Source organism: Bombina bombina, chromosome 4 (assembly GCF_027579735.1).
Source record: "Bombina bombina isolate aBomBom1 chromosome 4, aBomBom1.pri, whole genome shotgun sequence".
In the NCBI taxonomy this organism is placed as follows: domain Eukaryota; kingdom Metazoa; phylum Chordata; class Amphibia; order Anura; family Bombinatoridae; genus Bombina; species Bombina bombina.
The window spans coordinates 581,073,845-581,096,218 of record NC_069502.1 but is presented as its reverse complement, the minus strand read 5'-3'; the positions used below and the strand labels follow the sequence as shown (position 1 = coordinate 581,096,218).

The window sequence follows — 22,374 nt, the reverse complement described above, 5'->3', positions numbered from 1 at the left end:
CTCCCACACTCACACAGCTCTTAGTGTGTGAGTGTCACGTGACAGCTGGCTCTCGCACACTAAGAGCTGTGAGGTTAGGAGAGCTATGGGCTGGCCTGTAGGTGGCACTGCAGTCAATGCAGTTTTAAAGTGGAAAGAGCTTTTGCCTATACTTCTATCTATCACACTGCACAGCATGTGCGATGGATAGAAGTATTAGGCAAAAGCCCAGTCCACTTCAGCCTAAAGAATTAAAAACTGAAATTTTAATGGTTTTATGTCAAAATTGCAGTGGAGCCTGGAGGATTTTTGTATTTAGTTAGCAAATAAAGTTTAAAAATGTAATTAGTTTTTTTATTTCTCACTCTTTTTTTAATTTATTTTTTTCATCAGGGGTCAGTGGGTTCACGTGCTCAGGTGCTCTTATAGAGGAGCCCCCACTGGCAGAACCTCCCCCTCTCCCCTGCAAACAGAAGCAGTCTGAAGTCTGTATACATCAGTATACCTCTAAAACTTTGGGGCTTGTTTAGGGGTCTAAAAATCGGCACAGCCAGATGGGTTATGTAAATGGATCATCTACAAAACATTTATGGAAAGAAAAATCTAGTGTGTGTCACCTTCTGAAAATGTTAAAAGGGCCTAAAAGTAAACTTTCATTATTCAAACAGTGCGTGCGATTTTAAGAGACTTTTTTTATTTTACTTTGTTCCTTTGTCATCCTGTGAGGAATAACATACCTAGGACTACTACTTGAAAGCTAGCTGGTGGTTACACATAAATACCTTTTTGTCAATGGCTCACCATTTATATCCAACTAGCAGGCAGTAGTGAATTGCTGCTCTGGAGCTAGCTCTAACTGTGTGTTTAACCGCTTTTCTGGGATTAAAAACATTTATCATTTTATTATTTCTTCCATATTATTGTTACATTGTACTGCAAAATGAGTTTCCCCTTTAAAGGGATAGTATTCACCAATTTTCATTTACCAGCATGTAATTGACACTACTATAAAGAAGAATATGCACTGATAATGATCTAAAAATCCAGTATAAAACCTTTTTAAAAAAAAAAACGGGGGAACTTCCGGGTGGTGGCCATGATAGGTCACATGATTCCTAGCTCCTTCAATCTTTAGCACAAATCTGCATAAATTTCTCTTTTTGACACCTCATCGCACATATCTTTTGGGTTAAAATACTACAGCAGAGTAAGCTCATCCGTGCATAACTACTATTTTCAGATTTGATGCATCATTCAGCACCCAGGAACAAACTAGAGGTTGCGGCCTTCCATCTTACCCCCCCGGCAGGGCAATTGCTTGCCTCTGTCGTTAGACAGCAGTGATACTCCACAAAACACTGCACATTCTCTTACCAGCAAGACACAGCACATAATGGGAACAACACCGCCTTCCACACCCTTGCCTACCGCTCAATACCACATACCTACTATGGAGATCCCTTCAAACTTTTTAGAGGAGCTGCGCAACCTGCTTGCCAGCCATCATGCTGCCTTGGAGGATAAACTGTCTTTGTCATTTAATACCCATAACATCTACTCGTTCCAACAACCTACTCAACTTGAAACCAGCGAGTTGGAAGGGAGGAGTGGTGGCGCTTTGGGGCCCCGGCGTCCTCATCCTACCTTCAAAGCTTCTGAGGGGAGTCTGGAACCTAGGACTGTAGAAACGGTGGACCGACATAAAAAAATGCCAGCGAAAAGTGCGGAGGCTGTTCTACATAGCCCTATTGATCTATGCCAAGCCTGTGGTACCACGTCGGCAGAGCTTCAAATAGATGTGTCACGGTGCAGGGAGAGCATGGAATTCAGCTTGCAAGCGCTCCTAACTCAAAAACAAGTCTGGGGACACAAAAATCCAGCGGTGCATATTGTGTACCCACCTTCAGCCTTACTGAGGCATGTGCTCCTTGAGGATGTGGACCAACCCTTACCGGCATTGCTGGGGCTACAAATCCCCAATACCATACCTCAGGTCTATGCAGGCATCCCACAAGGACTTCAATTAGAGGGACTGCAGGTGCGGGAAAAAGTAGGAAGCATCAGACAAGTGCTTCCAGCGCAAAAACAAGACAGCATTTGCACAATCTCCTTACTGTATGCTGAGTTTCCTCCCTCAGCCGTGATGAGGACGCATATGATCCCCTGTAATGCAGCTCAATACTTGTTGACTCTAATGTGGCCATATTCGCATCATCGCACTGTTTGTGACCCAGGAACCCTGCTTTTCCCTTGTGCTCGAGGGGTATCTTGGAGACCTCTTAGATATGACAGTTAGCCGATACAGAAATGGTATGATAAAGTATACTGACTTTGGAAGTAGGAGTAAGATGACTCTTAAGCCCGTTAACATCCCAAGAAGTGACTCCCTGCTCCTCATCTAACAACTACTTAACTTTAACGCATAGAATCTAAGCTAATGTTGACTGTTGCCCATATTGTTTTTTCCTTGTGAATTCATATTCTACCATGCAGTTAAGTACAGTCTAATGTTAACTACTAGTGAAATCTGGTGCTGATTATAACCCATGAGCCTGATGTTTTATAGTATTTCTTATATCTTGACGGTGTACATGTTGAGTAGTTCATGCCATTATGAAGTATACTGGTTCTGGAATCAGGAGTAAGATGACTCTTAAGCCTGCTATCATCTTAAGTAGTGACTTCCTGTTCCTCATATAACAACTACCGCACTTTAACGCATGAACTCTAAGTCAGTGTTGCCTATTGCTCACATTGTTTTTTTCTTGTGAATTCATATTCTACCACCCTTATGCATTTAAGTACAGCTTAACGTTAAGTACTAGGGAAATCTTGCGCTGATTATGACCCATGATCCTAATGTTTTATAGTATTTCTTATATCTTGACATTGTATATGTGGTGAAGCTAACTATGAGGCTATGGTTCCATCTATATTCAGTTACAAAACTCTCCTTCCACCGCGTTTAATGTAGGCTGGTCCTGCAATCCCATTACTAATTGAGCTTCATAGGGTTTCACAAGTTTGTTAGTTTGGTCAGGGTAGAATGTTGATTGCATGCATGGGGTAGCACTAGGCTTTTTTTTTTGGATATAACAGAGAAGGGGGAGTTCAGAGTGCTGTATGAGGTTGGGATTAAGTTTCATTGCCTATATTTCAGTATTATCATCAGGCCATCCAGTGTCTAAGTTTGTATATCAGGGGGAAGGTATACTATATATATATATATATATATATATTAATTTCCTATGCAAATATTTACATTGATTTAATTTTGAGACATGGAGGATTTTAATTTCAGTTTTTTATCCCCCCCCCCCCCCCATAATTTTAATGAATTTTGGTTTAACCATGAAAATAGCTTTTCCAATGCAGCAATCCGAAATCTATCTCCTACTGATGAGTTCTAAAAAGAACGAAACAGGCTTGTATAGTGAGTGATTTCTGGTTTGCTGTCATATTCCTGTTTAAAAGGATCGCTGTGTTAAAACAGTATTTTGAAGCAAAAAAACTGAGAATTTGCATACCTAATTTGCATATCTTACCCACAATTCTCTTGTGCATTGGAAACATTGCATATTAAGAATTTCTGGGGGCTAGCGGGGATACTTGCTTAGATGTACTAATTTCCTATGCAAATATTTACATTTATTTATATATATATATATATATATATATATATATATATATATATATATATATATATATATATATATATATATATATATATATATATATATATATATATATATATATATATATATATATATATATATATATATACACACATACACAGGTAACCCTCAGTTTACGCCAGGGTTAGGTTCCAGAAGGAATGGTTGTAAATCGATACCGTTGTAAATTGAAACCCAGTTTATAATGTAAGTCAATGGGAAGTGAGGGAGATAGGTTCCAGGCCCCTCTCAAAATTGTCATAAGTAACACCTAATACATTATTTTTAAAGCTTTGAAATGAAGACTTTAAATGCTAAACAGCATTATAAACCTAATAAAATAATCACACAACACAGAATATATAATTAAACTAAGTAAAATGAACAAAAACATTTGCTAAACAGCATTATAAACCTAATAAAATAATCACACAACACAGACTTCACTTGCATTTTTCTGCAAACAGTTCTTTCTATGCATTCCAATCTTGTTTGATTTATAGACAGGAAGATCTTGTTCCTTTGAAATCTGCTCGATAGCTCAGGTCTGGTTAAACTGATTAATTTCAGCTTGCTTGGCTTTGCTGCAACACAAGCGGACAGCTCCACCTACTGGCTATTTTAATAAATGCACTGCTTCTCAATGCTTTTCAATAGCAGTCACATGACTGGAAAAAAGGTTGTTATTCTGAAACGGTGTAAATTGAACCGTTGTAAAACGAGGGCCATCTGTATGTGTATATATATATATATATATATATATATATATATATATATATATATATATATATAATATATATATATATATATACTATATCTTATATGTTATTAGTGTCAAGTGACCTAAAAATAGCTTCTAACTAACTGCGGTATGCCACTTAGCTTTATCGGCCCCTACATTATTACTATGACCCTATCTTTATTTGTACAATAATGGGGATCTTCAGGCCTGTAGTTATATCTCCTATCAGTGGGGCTTATGCTAATATCATTTACCAGTTATATGATAAAGATGTACACCATGTTTGTTATATTTTCCTTGTAGGTACTAGGTACAGCGTGATGTGTTGAAGGGGTTAGGATACGCAGACCGCCTTTGTAGTAAAAGAAAAAGTGAGGGTGCAATACACACCAATGTGTATTACTACCCTTAGGGGGCGCCTCCTATAACCTATCAAACATCACAAATATTCATGCAACACAAATAAAAAACTAAACTAATGCCTAAAAGATATATATATATATATATATATATATGTATGTATGTGTGTACCAACAAAAAGTCCAATGAATGATAATAATATAGTCCCAATCAGTGGTAGGTCCAAAACACGGTAGGCAGCTCTCAGTCTTAGGATGGTCTTCCTGATAGATGGGTAACTGAAAAAAGAGAGAACACAGAGGCGCCAAACATGGCCTAGTACAGCCAGAAACCAGAAAATGCAATCCACAAAAGTAACAATTGAATACTCACAAAGGAGACGCACCCATTGGTGCTATTGGGGCAGACTGGAGCCTCTCAGTGGTCCAGCTCACAGGTGCACATCAGGAGTCAATTGTAGTCCTTGGTAGTAGTGGTTAACAGGTTCCTGAGTGGACACAAAATATACAGACCATAGCCCAGTAACGTTTAGACAAGTATATGGTGAGCTGAGCAATCTTGCTTACAAGATCCAGAGCACCTGCAGGTGCATAAACTGCAAACTGGAACCAAACAGTCGCCCAGTAGACTGATCCCTCCAGGTGAAAGCAGGATAACTCTCAGGTGCCAATCAAAGTGTTAGCAGCATTCAAATGGTAATAAAGAACTCCATTGAAAAAAGCAAGTGTATTTCTATAAAAATCTTTATTTAAAATGCGACGCGTTTCTCAGCTATAACAAGCTGTTTCATCAGGCTAAAATTTTTTATAAAACACATTCAGAATACACTTGCTTTATACAAAACTATACCTACTCCTTAGCCAATCAGATTGCTCCAACCTTGATGGTCATTAAGTGTTAGCACCTGTCTGCAACAAGGTTGGTATGGCAACCATCAGCCCAAACATAGTTCAGTGCAAAAACCAAACCTCAGCAGACCATACTAATGACAAAATAATGATCTGTGTACATATCCATACAAAAAGTGTAATGCATAAAGTCAGATAATCATTGTGTATTGTTAATAATAAACATAAACATAACTCTGTTATGAATAGAACATACATTTCCTACAAAATTATACTTCATAAAATATACATGAGCAAGTGAGAACTGATACATATAATGAAATGTTCCCCATACATATTCAGTCTGCATTAATCATACTCTATATGTTTGTCTTGAACATCTTATAAGACAATTTCAGCCTTACCATGCTCTTGAAAAATGATAAATCAGATGTGAAACTTAATAATAGTATCAGGGCAGGAAAAACAATGCTGTCAAACTAATATCGAACTATTGTTGCAGACCCAAATGTTCGTTAGTTACATTCCTACTTCCTGATGTTAAATTGCACGATAGCTGATTGTTCAAAGATCAATGAAGGTGGAGATTGTTTGCCGAAAATCTTGTAAGACCTTGGTAACGGGTGCATATTTGACACCCACTGGGTATAAGGCTATTATATGTGCGATCCTTGTAGATCAGTGTATTTCACACTGATCCGGTGACTTGCCCGTGTTTAACCGGGTTTAACCACTATATGCGGTATTGACTCGACATTTGGGTGTGAACTATTTGTATAGCGTAAAGTCTTAAACCAATGATTGCATTGGCATGTGTAGATGGGTGTGGACTATTTGTATAACGTAAAATCTTGAACCAATGATTGCATTGGCATATGTAGATGGGATGGGCTAACCTGAAAGCGTCAGCAAACTATGTGTCATACGTACAACCTCAATCTTGCAAATAGAGGTGTCAGCCCATACAAAAAACGTCAATACCAGAACCAGTAACATTAGGCGATCCTATCTAGTTGGCAGGGACCGGGCTATCCAATGTATGCCAAGAGTGCCTGCATTCGTGAACCAAGCGTTGAGTCGCAACTCTGAGAACAAACTATACAAATGTATTGGGCATCTTATAAGCGGTCAACTCAAAACAATACATGTAGTATTATTATGTTAAATTATTAATACTTTGTCATCATATACTGATAATTAAATATCATGTTGTATTTGTCCATGATGCGATGATGAAATGAGATTAGTGATGTAAAATAGGGTGATGTGCAAATTATGCTGTGGTGATCTATATGCTGTGTGATTAACTAGGTGTACTAGGTGTAGTATGAGAACAATACATTAGAAATTTATAAGTGAAATGTGTATAATGTTGATGTGTAATCAACTATAAATGATGTGTGAATAATGCTTTGGGGAGAAAGTGAATGTTATGCACGATGCGCATATGTGAGCAATGGCCCAATATAACGGGCACTTCTGATAGTGATATTCTCTATGTAATGTGCAAATGACATGCTAGAAGGAATATAGGAGAAAGAAAATAAGAGGACTCTCTCATACCAGATAAAAGCACTAGCTAAAGGTCTAGGACTAAGGGGTTCAGAAACAGGGATTTTGGTGCCTATACCAACTCACCTGAATGATGCAAGTGGATATTAATATCATATATGTGACGTGATGACAGTCAGTGTATATTATAAACTAATAATAAGTTAGGGCAACATCTCACTGACCATCTCACTGATATAAGGGGATACAATCTTAGAATAGAAAGAAATTGAAACAGCATAAGTCTGCTTTCTCGATCCATGCATGAGCACAATCGTGGAGGCCATATATAAAGAATTACACGACCTAGAACAATAATACCTGGATTAACTAACCATTAATTAAGAATAAATTATGTGGAACCCTATATGATACGTAGTGAGAGGGAGCAGTCTGCCTTGACAGGCCACCCTAAGGGAAAAAGGGAAGGGAAAATAAGGACTCTTCCTGTGCCAAATAAAATTGAACAGAGTCAGGAGTGATCCCTAAAAATTCTGAATAACCATAACTTGTTGATTATGCCCTAGAAATGAGTAAGCTGATAATAAATCAAATCAAAAAGATGCCATGTCTAAATTTTCGTTCAAGCCATAAGGCTGTAATGTGACTAATTTTTTGATCCACAAGGATTCTCTTCTCCTAAGAGTTATAAAAGCATCCTTATTTGATCTAGATATCATCTCTATGGGTGTTATCCTCATGGGATCTTTATGTGTCTTATGGAAATTCAGACAGTGTCTTGAGACACTGTGAGATTTAGATAATTTTTTGATGTTATAGGAGTGTTCACCCCATCTTTTTTTGACCCTGCGGCAAGTGCGACCCACATATTGCACCCCACATTTGCAACTAAGCAAATATATTACAAAAGATGTTTCACATGTCATATGGTTCTGGATCACAAATGATTCCCCTGTGACAAAAGATGTAAACGAGGATACTCTGTGTGATATGAAACGACACATACCACAACGTTTTTTAAAACATTTGGATACCATAGACTTCTGTTTGTTAGTGTCCCATGGAATGCATGGAGATAAATTATTGTTGGTGGATTTGTCCCTAACAATTTTACTCGGGGCTAAAGCCGTTTTTAAAGTTGGTGCCCTCCTGTATACTACCTTGGGTTTGTCACCCAAAAGTTGCTTGAGGGTTGGATCATTGGTAAGAATAGACCAGTGTTTATTGAGAATTTTATTTACTGCAAGGTGGTTAGAATTATATCTGGTAATGAAGAGGGGGGGGGATTAGTATCCTTGAAAACAGTTTGGTTTTTGGCTTTATTGATGAAATAACTCGACCTATCTTCTTTCCTAACCCCTTTGTAGTAATACTATCTAGATATTCAGATTCGATTCTGTGCCGTAAGAAAAGGGAGTATCTTGTCTCACCTGTTAGCTTAGGGTTGGGATCTATAACCAGCTCTTAAAAAATCCTAACATGACATTCGGTTCTTAGAGAGTTATCTGCTTCTGACTTAACCCCCCCTTCTCCAATCATATTACAACAGGGATCTCCAGAAAAACAGCTAGGTCTCATGTTAACAGTAGGCATATTTCTACCAATGATTGTTTGTTTTATACACATAATTAGTGTCTACACCTTGTTTATTGTGTCCTTTCTATAATTAACAGCTACAATATTCCTAATCATTATAGCTGTACTACATATCTTACTAACTATAGTTCTAAAAAGTAAAAAAGAGGTTCTTCATTTGGGGTCCATGAGTGGCCCTGTCGCATCACTGTTTACCCACCTTATATTATGTTTATAGCATCTTTGTGGTCCAAGAGTGGCCGCATAAATCTTATGGTGGGTGTACTGTTTGAACAGCGCTTAAATTAAATTTTCATGATTCAGATGCAGCATGTAATTTTAAACAACATTCCAATTTACTTCCATTAAAAAAAATGTGCACAGTCTTTTATATTTACACTTTTTGAGTCACCAGCTCCTACTGAGCATGTGCAAGAATTCACTGACTATACGTATATGCATTTGTGATTGGCTGATTGCTATCACATGGTACAGGGGGAGTGGAAATATACATAACTTTGACATTTGTTAGAAAAATATCTACTACTCATTTGAAATTAAATGCTATTGTATTGTCTTGTTATCTTGCATGTGTTGATTATGCAAATCTACTGTGTTGAATGGTCCTTTAATGTTTGTATTTAATGTGTAATTTGTCATTTAATTGTATTGTGTACTTGGCAACCTACACTGTAACAATTTATTTTCCTCTTTAACATGTATTGACAATTACTAATTGTTTGTTTGAAAAAGAACATCAATAAAAATAAAATAAAAAAACCTTTTAAAAACTTACTTAGAAGCTCCAAGTTTAGCACTTTTAAGAGTTAGGCTGGGATACCCATTGAAATGGGCTGAGAAAGCAGGAAGAGCAGACACTCCCTCCTCCTCTGCATATGAAAAGACCCATTAGGCAAACAGGAGCAAACCGGAATCTGTAGACATCAGTATACATCTAAAACTTTGGGGCTTGGTTAGGAGTCTGAAAAAATATGCAAAACTATACATTTTTACACTCCCAGATTGGCTATATAAATGGATAATCTACAAAACATTTATGCAAAGAAAAATCTAGTGTACAATGTCCCTTTAATGTGTTACCAGCGATGTGTTATAGCAGCTGCAAAGTACATACAATGTATGTAAGATTGCTCATTTAGGTTTTTTTTTGTATAAGATACTTATAGCTACATTTGCTGATTTTAAAGCGTCAATCAATTTTTCTCAGTAACATTCCCAAATAAATGTTCTAACCCTGCAGAAATGGCAGACCTCCTAATCTTCTCTTTCTGTACATTCAAGGGACAGTAAACACAATTTTTTATGTAACTGCATGTAATATACACTACTATAAAGAATACTATGCACAGATACTGATCTAAAAAATCCCCAGTATAAAGTATAAAACCTTTTAAAAACGTACTTGGAAGCTCCCAGTTTAGCACAGTTGAAAAGGTTAGCCTGGGACACCCACTGAAATAGACTGGAAAGCATAAAGAGCAGGCACCCCCCCCCCCCCGCATATGAAAATACCGTTTACACTAACAGGAGCAAGTTGGAATAGGCAGACAACAGTCTACTTCTACAAATTTAGGGCTTGGTTAGGAGTCTGAAAATCAGCACAGTGTTATTTAAAAATAAGCAAAATTATACATTTTTATAAAAAAAACAAAAAACCTGTATTGGCTATATAAATGGATAATCTACAAAACATTTATGTAAAGAAAAATCTAGTGTATAATGTCCCTTTAAGACTACCTTATTTTATTTCTGTCAGTACACAATGGATAATACTTACAGAGAACAACTGAAAGAGAATTTTTTATTACCTATCTTCCCCCCTACCACTAGAAACTTGATTGTCGCTTCTTGCATTTAGTTCACATAGCTTTTATATATACAATACTAAAGTTATTTTCAGTATAAGCTGTGGTTTCAACTGGTAAAAGTAACTATTTTAAATGACAAAATTAGGGTAATTGAGTTATTTATACACAATTTGATATCCTCCACCTTGTAAAACCGGTAACTGGAAATACATTAATGCAAAGAAAAATGTATAGTACAGCGTCCCTTTAATTTAAATGCCCGCTGCTGCTCGTACAGCTGGCATCTGTTCTTGCTTAATTGTACTTTGGAATATAAAGATTCAGAGTATGCTATTAAGCCTTATTCCTTGTTTGTATCTCACAGTTCAGCTAATCAATAACAAGAGAAATAACTTTGATTGCTGAAGAAGGTGTATTAAGAAATTCTGTGAACTGTAAATAATACTTTATATTTCATTGGAGTCCACAAAAAACAGCAGTGTATATGCTGACCGCAGGCTTTTATTGTTTTTTTTAGCTTCTGTGGAAGTAAGAAAGCTGAATTTTGTTGGCGCAGGTCAAGAATCAGAAGCAAAGTAGAGCGCTGTATTGGGATTTCTGAGATTTCATGGCCATGGTCAGCCAGTTTTTGCGTTGTAACACTGGGCCCTCCCGCTGTTTCATTGCCCATCATCTTGTTAAATCCTAAAAGAAAAAAAAAGCACAGAAGGTTCCAAAGAAAAAGTTTATGGTAAGAAAAAGTCTAAACAAAACATGCTTTTCTAAAAATTATTTATCAGTCTAATATTTTTTATTGAAAACATAATTAAACATCATTATACATAACATTTATTTTCATTCAATACAGCCTGGATATTGTTGATACAAATTAAATAAAAATAAATTTGCTATCTATGTAATTATGCAGACACATATTTTAAGGATAGTGGTTGGGGGTACTCTTCACTCAAAAATTGTCACAGCAAAAATCTCTTTAAGTGTCCTTTGGTAACTGAAAAGGAATTGGATGTGTCTTATTTGTACTTTTTATACATTGCATTGTTTCTGAACCTCAGTATAACAATGAATTATATTCTAATCCTCATTTTCTAATGACAGGTCTACACAATTCATAGGACTTTTTGGAGATTTTTTCCATATTTTTTTAGACCAATTCATGATACATTTCAGAGAGAATAAAAATCAAACAAAAATAAATGTCATACATCGTACATATTGACAAGATGCTTCTCTTATCACATAATACAAATAGAAATGAGGGTGAATTGATATCTCTGATAAGATTCTTTATTCTAGCAGAGTAGTGTAAAGAGAATCAAATTGCTCTTTGTACATGAAATGGGGGTTTTCTATATTAAACGTGGATACACAGAAAAACACAAGCAACAATAACAAAAAAGAAAAAACGAGACAAAACACACACAAAAAAAAAAAAATAGTGGAGGGAAAGGTAACACCTGGGACCTGTCCAGCAACAAGCTCCAAGCCTAGCACCAGGAATGGGGAAATATGTTCCTTAAAGTTAACACCATAAAATTGTCGGACTTAAGAAACTGTCTAGTAAGATCAAATTGGGTGTTTAGAGGACATATAAGAATGATTTCCAACCAGACAATGATATTGGGAAACTGGACCATTTTTGAAGTTTCCTCGTGGCATTTAAAAAGAAAGGATCATAGATAAATTGGTACCATCTATTTGGATCCTGGTGCAGGTTAATACCTAAATATTTGATAACCTCAACCTCTTTGAATGGATGGGATTTAAAGCTACTTTTGTTTTGATTAATACATCGAATTTTGGATTTCTTAACATTGAGCTTCTAGCCCGAAAATTAGCTAAAAAGATTACAAATACTCAGTGCCTTGGGTATGCTTCCCTTAGTATTTTTAAGATAGAGGAGCAGATTGTCCGCGTAAAGAGAGAGGACTATGTTCTGCATACCTGTGTTAATCCCATTGAATTCTTCTCTGAGCAGAATAGCTAATGGTTCTATAGCCAAATGAAATAATAGGGGCGAGAGAGGGCACCCTTGTCTTTTACCTTTTATATAGGGAGAAGCTTGATGTTAAGCTTCCATTAATTAGCATAGAAGAGATGGTCGAGTTGTATATAGATTTAATATACAATATAAAATTCCCTGCAAAGCCAAACTTATGGAGGGAGTTGAAGAGATGGTCCCATATTACCGAATCAAACGCTTTCTCCGTGTCTAATGTTTTGAAGAGGAGTTATGTTTATTGAGCTTATTCCCTAAATCTTCTAGCAGAGTTGTCACCCTACGGATATTTTTGAGTAGAGATATATAGATCTATAGGAACCTGGATCTGATTCATCTCTATATCTATCTATCTATTTTTTTTTTTATTTTTTTTTTATTTTTTTTTTAAGGATAACTGAAGCCGAAAAATATTTAGACATCATATACTTTTTAATAAAATAATCGTTAAAGAGATTAGTTAATGTATCAGCTATTTGAAATTTCAAGATCTTGTAAAATTCAGAGAGTATTTGGTCGGGTCCTGGGGCTTTATTTGGTTTTGCAGTGTAAATTGCTTAAAGGACTTCTAATTTAGAGAGAGGTGCATTCAAACTAACCCGAAATTCGTCCGTAATCTTTGGAATCTTATTTTGAGTCCAAAACTTATTTTTATTTTCTAAGTTAATGTCCTTTGGGGCATATATATTCTGATAGTACTCAAGAAGAGTCTTCTGAATCCGTAAATCTACACTGTCCATCTGATAATACTGTTAATGTATTATTTTTCTTCCTTGCCTTAGCCAATCTAGATAGATATTGTGCTGACTTGCCATAATGTCCTCTAAATTTTGCATTTGTTGTAAGTTCTTCCCTTGCCGATTTCTGTTTTAATAGCAGTTCTCTCTCCTGCCTAGCTGCTTGATATCTATCCCAATTTGTTTTATTGGAATCACTTATTTAATCACTATATAAACTTCTTACCAGGTTTGAGAGCTGTAATTCACGAGCCTATGTTTAAAGGGACAGTTCACCCCAAAAACATTCTCCCCTTTAAATTATTCCCAATGATCCTTTTTACCTGCTAGAGTGTATTAAATTGGTTGCAAGAAGCTCCTTTACTCATATTTCAGCATTTGAAATAGCTGATTTAGCTTGTGGTTTCCCAACCTATACTGAAAGTTTTGATACTGGCGTATACGCTATTGACAAGCCTAAGTAAACAAAGCCAGCAGAAGAGATTACACTCTCAGTGGAATGCAGGATAGTTAAGTAATGATAATTTTCCATTGTTCTCTCTATGTATTGAGCTTTGGTGTTCCAGACAAATATAAGATAAGGAAGCAAGTCTGTTTACACAAAAGTGATAACATAATGAGATCTGATATTACCTGAAGCTCAACCCATTGTAATAGGCTGTGGTTTCAATGCACAAAACCAGCTACTTCAGATACACAAACCTGAAAATGCAATTTCTCAAATATTTTATACTCTGCAGTTGGTATAACAAGTCATTTAAAATACATTTATGGAAAAACAATTTTACAGTGTTCTGTCCCTTTAATCATATATGCCTTAATCTCTCCTCTAATGTAGACCTTTGCAGCTTCCCAAAATATTTCTAACTCATCTACGAGTTTTTTTGTTAGAGAGTATTCTCCCCACGTATGTAAGAGCCAGTTCGAGAACTCACTATTCTGGGAGAGGAAATTTGGGGGAAAAAAGAAGTTATGCACAGGGACTCCCTCTCGCACCGTACCTCGAATATCCAGGGAGATAATCGCGTGGATCCGAAATACAAATATCCAATATACCAGTATTTATTTTTTACTTTAAAAGTACATACAATACCAAAAAGAAATCGATCCTTGAAAAGGACTTATGCGCTTTGGACTCACAGGTATATGTTTTATCATCAGGGAATTGGAGGCGCCAAAGATCATGCACCTTTAAATCCCTGCAAACCTGTGTAAAGATTCTAGATTTTTGAGAAGAGGAGAAAGAGAGGTCTTACAGGACAATTTGTCCAAAACTGCCGATGGAATTAAGTTAAAATCGCCCGCTATAACTAGATTTTTCCCTATATATTGTTACAGATGAGCAATAAGCCCATTCCAGAATTCTGGGTCCTCTCTTTTTTTGGTCCATAAACGTTACAGAAAATATACTTACATGTATCTATCTCAATTTCTAGGGTTAACCACCTATCTTCCACATCCAATTCCTGGTTTAAAAATTTTATATACAAGATTTTTATTAATTAAAAAAGCTACACCTCTTTTCCTCTTTGTGCATGCAGAGGCCACCACCTCTCCTACCCATTTAATTTGGAGTTTCTTAGCTTCATCCGTTTATAGATATGTTTCTTGAATCAAAGCTATGTCTGGCTTATATTTCACTAGGTGTTTAACTATTATCTAGTAAAAATTAATTTAAAGGGTCAGTCAAGTCCAAAATAAACTTTCATGATTCAAATAGGGCATGTCATTTTAAACAACTTTCCAATTTACTTTTATCACCAATTTTGCTTTGTTCTCTTGGTATTAGTTGAAAGCTAACCCTAGGTAGGCTAATATGCTAATTTATTTGACCTTGAAGGCTGCCTCTTATCTAAATGCATTTTGACAGTTTTTCACCACTGTAGGGCATTGCCCTAAGTAAAAACATTTGAAAAAAATACTAAACTTTATTGGGGTACCTTGCATTCCTATTGGCTGGAATGTTGAAATCCGTCAATAGGATGAGAGCTACTGAAATCTTATTGGCTGAATTGAACAGCCAATAGGATTTTTAATCCTAGTGGCTGATTTCAGCCAATAGGAATGCAAGTAACCCCAAATTGATATAAAGACCAAAAAAGGGAGGAAGTAAGCTCAGCTATATATAGTAATAATTAAAGTTATATCCTAACCCAATCAAAGTTATGTAAATAAAGAGGTGTAATCTGGTAAGCAATTTATATACAAAACGAGGGAGAGAGAGAGGATTTACCGGTGTAAGGTAAATCCGTTACTGCACACTCTTATAATAAATACCAATAGTAAAACACAGATTATACTAAATGTGATTTAATAGTGCAAATACATAAATAAATAAATCAACATGAATACATTATCAAAACACACACAAAGACTCACATAAAAAACAACAACAACACATGGGCCTCACATACACCATCTAAGATAACTAAGCAGGCTAGTAATAAATTAATATGAGCACTAACACAATACTATTTGCAAAGGCCAAAAGTGTAGCACAACTATAACTACAGACTAGTATGATCAGTGGCTATAGCATTTACTAGTTGCCATATGCTGTTTTGTAGCAAAACATAAAGGTAGCAGGATTAAAGCCAACAGCATGTAAAGTGACAGTCAGTCTTGCAAAAAGTCGTTAATCAGCAAGCAGCGTTGTTATTCCATAAATAGCCATATTATGTCCCATAGCAAATAGTAGAGAGAGCAGAATCAGGCTAACAACATATAAAGCAGCAGTCTTTTATGCAGAGTTGGTTAGTCAGCAAGCAGCATTGTTATGTCGTAATACAAAGTTCCTTAATAAAGTGACCTGTGCAAGCAAAGTTAGTTTGCGGGCATATGAAGTATCCCTCTTTGTTATTAAAGCCCTGTGTGGGGTATCCACATGAGTAATTTATGCATATAAGCGAGGTGTATGTGATATATCCATCCGTAGATAGGTAGTGACTTTAAGACCCATATGAGTCTGACTGTTACCTCTCCTTAACAGGCCGAATGTACCTTGCATTTAATTTTCAGTGTACGCAGGAGATTGGATGAAGAGGAGCCTCCACTCCGCTGAGGACCGCTGCTCCGGATCCACGCATTGGTGAAGACCGCTACGCACCGTCTTCGCTCCGGATGAAGATAGAAGATGATGGAGCCGCCTGGAAGAAGACCTTCACCACCGGATTTTAGGAACGGTGAGTACCTATTTGGGGCTTAGTTTTAGGATTTTTTTTTTTTTAAGATTAGGGATTTAATGGGCATCAAAAGAGCTGAATGCCCAAACAAATGCCCCTTTAGGGGCAATGGATAGCTTAGGTTTTTTGAGTGTTAGGCTTTTTTATTTTGGGGGAGTTGGTTGGGTGGGGGGTTTTTACTGTTAGGGGGCAATTTGTATTTTTTTTCTTCTCTAAAGTAAAAGAGCTGTTTAACTTAGGGCAATGCCCCACAAAAGGCCCTTTTAAGGGCTATTGGTAGTTTAGTACTAGATTAGGGGGTGTTTTTATTTTGGTGGGATTTTTTATTTTATAGGGGTATTAGTTTAGGTTTACATTTTTTTTTTATTTTGGATAGCTTTGTTTATTTATTTTTCTGTAATTTTTACTTTTTTTTTTTTGTAACTTTAGCTTGGGGGTTTGTATTTTTTAAACATAGACTGCCCTCTGGGCAGGCTTATCGCCTAGTGGGTAATAAAGGGGTTATATATATTGTTAAACAACAAAAATTCTGTTGTTGACTGTCCCTTTAATAATGGGTATAATGGTTAGTGATAATATCCTTTTATACTCCAATATTTCTAAATATAATAATAAACCACTGCACCAACAAAATATTAGACACTTATTTTCCCTTCACATTAGTACTGTTTCAAAACCTGAGTGTACTTTTGGATCAGTAGAAGTGTTAAATAAATGACAAAAATTACACACTCAGTGATAAAATGATTATTTCATTATCAGATAATTATATAATTAGGAGATAATTAGATAAAAGGATAATTACATAATTAACAAACAATTAAGATATAATTGGCTTCAGTGATGAGTCAGCAGTTTACACAAAAATAGATCAACATCCTAGGATGATCTGGAGAGTTGTGCATCTGGTCATGAAATCCTGGAATATTTATTTTTTCCGAGATTTTTCGCACATGTGAGATGCTGCTTGATTGTGATCTTCCTTTTTTTTTTTTTTTTTTTTTTTTTTTTTAAAGTTACTCTGAATCACTTAATGTAGTTTTAATGTATGTCATTCAATTAACCTATACAGTATACAAAATTGTGAAGACGGCACCCTACTCGCTGTTGTGGAACAAGGTAGCTGCTATACCTCTATCGTAGATCCAGATCTGTTCAATTAAAATGTGGTATTGTGTGAAATACAGATCAATTCATTGTAATTGTTCTAACAAATTTTAAAAATAGAAATGTTGATATATAAGAAAGGATACACGACACGTTACAATAGGAAACCCAGTGTTAGTCATTGCTCTCCTTCTAGTGTCGTTCCACAGTGGTAGATTCCTGATAAATAGAAACGTAAACAAAGATGGAATGATACCATTTTAAGTTTACATAGTTAGTTCAGTGGAAAAACTAGTAAAATACTAGTGAGCTCAATTTAGAAGTGAGCTCAAATGTTCCTACTCGGGTATAAGGGAAATTGCACTGTAATATATTCTCCCCTTTTAATGTGTTCACAATTAACTATTTTACCTGTTATTGTTATGTACAAATAGCTCATTTACCTTTTATGTTGTTGAGTGAGATAGCAAAATATAATGATACATTTGAAACCATAAAGAGTTTTTTGTAGCAAAGTTTAGAAAATTATTCATACGTCGTTACTTAACTGAGAATTCACTTTTTTGGATTTAGTTGGTGGCTTTTTGTCAACTATTGAGTGCATGCTGAAAAACATTATTTTTGAGGCCAATTCATACCAAAAGAAATGAAATTGTAGAAAGAGCACAAAAAGTATCTACACACAGGACAATGCATTGATGCATGATGATACCAAGCTCCTATTCTTAAAGGGATATAAAACAGTCTTGCATTGCTGTAATAAAAAAGCACTAAGCAGTGGGTTATACTTAATAAAATTGTTGAAATATGAATTATTTATTATTTTATTTTTAACCTTTTTTTTAGTTATTTTTTTTAACTTAATTTTTGAATGGTCCATTTACTATCTGTCACAACTCCACAAAGGGGCTATTGTCTCTACAGTAAGGAAAAGGAACAGCTTTTGCTTTGAAGTGTTGCTAGGATACATCTGCTGTAGCTTTACTCAGTTTATTGCCTTTGGTCAGATTTTTTGCTGCAAAAATCATGTAGCAGTAGGACTTAATTTTTTATTTATTTTTACTTTGAAAATATTTGTTTTTACTAAAGGAGCATTGTTTCATACCCCTTTTAATATATTGTTGATCATTCAACAAAATTAAAAAAAAAAATTTGAAATACAAAGGTTTTGTGCTATTTGCCTATATTCTGCGCTGGTAAGTGCCTCCCTAATGCGTTTTATTACCTAAAAATAATTTATATTTCAGCAATAGCAGATCTGTGTTTAATGCACATACTGGTGGTCATGCCGATGCAGAAACCATATCCCAGTACTAGCCATCTAGTTAAAATGCAATGATAAAAGGTGAAAGATGCAAAACTTGAGAAAATAAATGTACAGAGTTTAAACCACATATATAACTTCTAAGGTGAAAACCATGCCATAAAAGTACATTTGGAGAACTTAATGGGATATGAAACATTATTATTTATTTATTTATTTTCTTATTCCGAACGATTTTAATAAGTAAATTGGAAATTTGTTTATCTACTTTGTTTTGTTCTCTTGGTAGGAGCTGCTGATTGGTGGCTGCACATTGATGCCTCATCTTATTGGCTCACCCAATGTGTTCTGCTTGGACTCAGTGCATTGCTGCTTCCTAAACAAACGATAACAAGAGAATGGAGCAAATTAAATAATAGAAGTAAATTGGAAAGTTGTTTTAAAATTGTATTCTGTATCTAAATCATGAAAGAAAATTTGTGGGTTTCATGTCCTTTTTAAAGGAACATAAAAATGATTTAATTTGTTATTGTAATAATGCTTGCTTATAACAGTGAGTTTAACCCCTGCAAAATGGTTGAACCTATAGTTAAAGTCAGCTGCAGAGCAGCAATGCCTAACTGGCCCAGGGCTGAACATCAGGGAGCCAATAGCGAGATGCATATTTGCATAGTTACCAATCACTAGCCATGTTCAACTCTGGAACAGTAGTGCATTGTTGCTTAGGAGCTTATATACAAACAGTAAAATAATAAGATATTTAAACATTGTAGACCGCATCTTGGCCCCCATTCTTAGGTTGGAGGACAAACCCTGTTTTTCACTTCAGATTATTTTTAACAGTACACAATTTGGTGGAGTACATTTATAATACATTGCAGTGTTCTCCCCAGGATCAATTAAGCCATTATTAAAGGGACACTGAACCCACATTTTTTTCTTTTGTGATTCAGATAGAGCATGCAATTTTAAGCAACTTTCTAATTTACTCCTATTATCATTTTTTCTTCGTTCTCTTGCTATCTTTATTTGAAAAAGAAGGCATCTAAGCTTTTTTTATATTCAGAACTCTGGACAGCACTTTTTTATTGGTGGATGAATTTATCCACCAATCAGCAAGGACAACCCAGGTTGTTCACCAAAAATGGTCCGGCATCTAAACTTACATTCTTGCATTTCAAATAAAGATACCAAGAGAATAAAGAAAATTTGATAATAGGAGTAAATTAGAAAGTTGCTTAAAATGTCATGCTCTATCTGAATCATGAAAGAAAAAAAATTTGGGTTCAGTGTCCCTTTAAGCTAAAATGAACTATTACATTTTTCCAATCTTTGCTGCACAATATATCATGAGTGCCACCATGTTGAATTCTATCTTTCACTGCATTTCAGTGCTGATGTGTTTGCTTGTGGACAGAAAATGTCCTTCAGAAACCTGCAGTGAAACCTAGGTTCCGATATGGCAGCACCTCGTAATTAGAGAGATTTATTTAGTTTTTAATTTTAATGCCCTCTCTATTTGTGCTTTGGATAGTTTAAATAACAGAAAACCCGCTACCTAGATACTTTGTAACGGCACCCATCTGGCCCTGTTTTCTGTGGAGAATGCTGCCGTGTGTGTAGCTAGGGCAGTTTTTCTGTATCTCTGTAGACCTATATATAGCTGGCTATTAAGCAATGCCATCTTTGTGACAGAAAAAAAACCATCTAAACATCAGAAACTATTTATTTTGTATATTTTTCAACATGTTGGTACTCTGATGCTGTTGATAAAATTGCTGTTGATTTTGTGTATCACTAGCCTTTGACCTTTTCAATTATTTGTGCATTTTGCTTTAATCTCATGTGTACGTCTATAAAGATTACTAAAAGTGTATTTCCACATTTTATTTTGTTCTTGTATTTTTATGTGGATATCTATTACAGATCAAAATGACTGGAATTTAGGAGCTTCCTGCCAGATGGATTATGTGGTTGCTATGGGAACAGAGTTGGGGGCATAAATGAGGCCCCAGCTGAGGTGTCTCTCTCACATCAAATAGCTCTTTGAAGCTGTGATTTAACTCTTCCTGAAAAAAGAAAGACGAAGTTAAAAATAACCTAGTGCTAATTTGCTGTCTGTCATGGTTTACAAATAAAGATTTATTCTGATTGAATTAGGACACATTTTGGCAATTGCCTTAATATTGTATCATTCAATTTTAATGAACATGGTATACAATATAATGTGTCAAACTGTATATCAGAAATTAATATTTTGCGCTTTATGCAGCTTGTGAGTGTATATATAGTAATTAGCATGTAACAATGCATAATGTTACAGTGTATGTTAATACAAATTTTATATTATGCACTGTGTAGTTATGTAGGTTACCAACAGCACTTTGTCATATAATGTGTTTAATTATATTTTAATGAAATATTTGCACTGGACCCTGACAATAATGAATAGGTAAACAGGGAGAATAATGCCTTTATATTAATTGCCACACTGGCCTTTGTGTAAGGGTACAGATTATTCATTGCAATAATGACAGCATCTTAGAGATGCAGTTTAATTGGTAATAGTTTAAGTTCAAATAGCAGCTCTACTTTAACAAAATATGCATTTTAAATATAATCAGTAGTGAAAATTACCGTTTAGATTCCAAATTTTAAAGGAATATGAAACCCAAAAATGTTTTTGTGATTCAGAGCATACAATTTAAAAAAAAAATCCAATTTACTAAGGTTATCAAATTTGCTTCATATCCATGATATTCTGTGTTGAAGAGATACCTAGGTAGGTGTCTGGACCACTACATGGCAGGAAATAGTGCTGCTATCTAGTGCTCGTTCAGATGGAAAACATTCTTGCAAAACTGCTGCCAGAAATGGGCTCCTGGACTTACGTATGTCACTGCTTTTCAACAAAATATACCAAGAAAACAAAGAAAAATTGATAATATAAGTACATTGGAAAGTTGTTTAAAATTGCTTTCTCTATTTGAATTAATGAAATAAAAACATTGGGTTTTATTTCCCTTTAATTTATAGTTTAGGTATAGCTACAATGAATGATCTGGCAGACAATAACAAAGTTGCCTTTCTGTGCAATATTAAAGGGACATTAACCACGAAGGGCCGCACTATGGCAGCAGTTTTGCAACAATGTTCTATGTTGGCAGGAGCACTAGATGGCAGCACGTGTAGTACTTCAGGCATGTGCCCACTACCTACCTTGGTATCTCTTCAACAAAGAATGACATGAATGAAACAAATTTGATAATAGAAATAAATTTGGAACTTTTTAAAAATGGTATCCTCTATCTGAATCATGAAAGGAAATTTTGGTTTCATGTCCATTAAACTGTGCTAGAAGTAAGCGTTTTCTCTCATATAACAAGTTGAAAGTAAACTTGCGTAAAAAGCTGAATTTAGAATATCAATGGATCAAAAAAAGTGGGGAAAAACCACTTGTGTGTGTGTGTGTGTGTATGTATATATGTGTGTGTGTGTGTGTGTATATGTATATATATATATATATATATATATTTATATATATATATATATATATATATATATAT

General features: G+C 35.3%; 1 protein-coding gene across 2 annotated transcripts in view; it reads left to right on the top strand.

The window, feature by feature from the left end:
* The window catches only part of GPR63 (G protein-coupled receptor 63), a 137,736-nt gene that overhangs the window by 27,498 nt on the left and 87,864 nt on the right, over nucleotides 1-22,374 (top strand). Inside the window, exon 2 of one of the 2 annotated variants that reach the window (XR_008402032.1) lies at nucleotides 11,037-11,231. The exons of the other annotated variant lie outside the window; for it this stretch is intronic. The gene's annotated coding sequence lies outside the window, so the exon portion shown is untranslated. Of the gene's footprint in view, nucleotides 1-11,036; nucleotides 11,232-22,374 lie in introns of those variants that run through there. 2 annotated transcript variants of the gene reach the window in all.